Genomic DNA, 2,324 nt, shown 5'->3' on the forward strand with positions numbered 1-2,324 from the left:
AAATTGGGCCCAAACCTCTACATGGACTTATTGTAAGACCCCATTCACTAAAATTACCATAAAGCCAAACATGCTACATGCATATTCATAATTATAATTCACACTAGTGGTCTAAATACAAAAGCATGGATACAAACCAACTAAAAGGGTTTTTACAAAGTTTCATAACTAGTTGTATAAATACATAACTACCCAGGAATTTATATCCATATACATATATGTATACCAAGTAAAAACGTAGTAGTGTCAACTACTCTAAGTCCTCCAACAAAGCCTGTTTACTCTGGATGCTTATCACCTGAAATAGTTAAACACTAAAAGGGATAAGTGGGCGTCACTTAGTGAGTTCAAAAATAGATACAATATAACGCTATGCCATATACATAACAATATGACAGGAACAAAAAGAAACAAAGGACAACAAAGGCTTATATGTGTATCAAATGAAGGGCTTTCCAAATCAATAAACGGTTAGATTCAAGGGATTACAATAATTAAGACACAATAATTTAGGATCATAAGCATCATAAATTCCAGCCCAAGAGGCACATATAACACAATCCCTTTTAATCATGTTGCTAGAATATACAGGCTTTCAGCCCTACCTAGCCCGAAGCCAATACCAAAGTGATACGAGTCATGCTCTACATGGTCAAAGGCACAAAGCCAATACCAAAGTGATACGAGTCATGCTCTACATGGCCAAAGGCATCAAAATCAATATCAAGTAATAACCACTTAGATCAATAACACAAGAAAGCACATTGCACATATAACACATAACATACAATTGTCCCTATATTGAACTCACTGTGCTGTAACCGAATGTTGCGATAAAATTCCTCTTTTTCTGATGAAATTACACCATCCTCAGGCCTCTAAAACCTTCAATTATACCCCTGGAGTTCATATTTCAAATTTCATAAGCAATTACTCAACTACTCTCAAGTTATGTTGTTTTCAATTTAGAAATTTTAGTTTTTGTTCTTTGTATAGCTGTCACTTGCAGATCTGTTTACCCTTATTAAATGTCAAAATAACTAATAAATTATACATATTAACAAAATATACTCTTATATCTTTCTAATTCCACTGACCTCACATTTTTATGATTTTTCTATAATTTACTATGAATTTTACAAAACAGCATCCTAAAGCTGTCAAAATGTTCCAAAGCTGTCAAAATTCAGCCTTACTGCACTGAACATATAGCTGTTTTCACCCATTTTAAGTCCGGAATTAGATTTTGGTTTTAAAACAAAAATCAAAGTAGACATTCTCAGCTTTCCAGGGATATATAGCACATCTCCATACGATTTTTCTATAATTTTTGGTGATTTTTACAAAAACAGGACAATTATACCCTTTATAATTTCATTTTACCCTTTACATGATCAAACCTCATGATCAATATCATCAAGTTCTTCTTTTACAATGATAACACTGAATATTTTAGTAATCCATTCTAATTCAAGTATAAACCATGGGTTTCATTATTAATTTTCACTAATTACTCTTAAACCATATGATTAATTCTCAAGTTTACATGTAGTTACTTGATTTCCATTTAAGATTCTAGGTTAATAACATAAACTCATGCCTAATTTCATTAAATCAGTGGTAAACCCACTTTGATCAAACCCTAATCTCTTAATAACTCACTAATTACAAGGGTTAATCCAAAAATTAAGAGTTCATACCTTGATTACTAGACTTGATACTTCAAGAACACTCAAAATCTTGATTTAATCTTCAAAACTTGATCAAGATTGATCATGTATGTGAAAATCTCCCATAGGGATGGTGACGAATTGAAAATGGCAGGAAAATGACTCAAAATCGTGTTTCAATGGGTAAAAACCCGAGTTGGGTCGGGTTTGACCCGGTTTGGGTACCCGTTTTACCCCTAAACACTAAAAATTGCATAACTTTTCGCTCGAAACTCCGTTTTCGATGAGGTTTTCGCCTGTACGTTTCTAACGAGATAATTTACAACTTTCAAGAAAAATATCCCAGAAAAGATCTTCCAATAAAATCAGATTTAATTATTTTCAACTTAGACGTTATACTTTCGTTAATTCCGATAGTTGACTTTTTGATCGGAATCACATAAGACTTCCCTATCACCTCTAATACATTCCAAATGATTCTAAACTTAGTTTAACTTCAAATATTATAAACCTATTTCGTTAGAAATCAACGCTTAAAACCATACCGAAAATAATATATATATATATATATATATATATATATATATATATATATATATATATATATATTTAAACGCTTACAATTCTATTTTACTATAACTACCTACTTTAAAC

The 2,324-nt window shown here is 31.4% G+C and overlaps 1 long non-coding RNA gene across 1 annotated transcript; it reads right to left on the reverse strand.

The window, feature by feature from the left end:
* Positions 1 to 214: 214 nt before the first annotated feature.
* LOC145041688 (uncharacterized) lies at positions 215 to 1,808 on the reverse strand. Its single transcript, XR_013680362.1, has 3 exons — positions 1,701 to 1,808; positions 812 to 899; positions 215 to 298 (listed from the first exon to the last, which is right to left on the reverse strand). It is a non-coding gene; the product is annotated as an uncharacterized LOC145041688 (long non-coding RNA).
* Between the last annotated feature and the right edge of the window lie 516 nt (positions 1,809 to 2,324).

Source organism: Lactuca saligna, chromosome 4, assembly GCF_052625555.1.
Source record: "Lactuca saligna cultivar CGN05327 chromosome 4, ASM5262555v1, whole genome shotgun sequence".
NCBI lineage: Eukaryota > Viridiplantae > Streptophyta > Magnoliopsida > Asterales > Asteraceae > Lactuca > Lactuca saligna.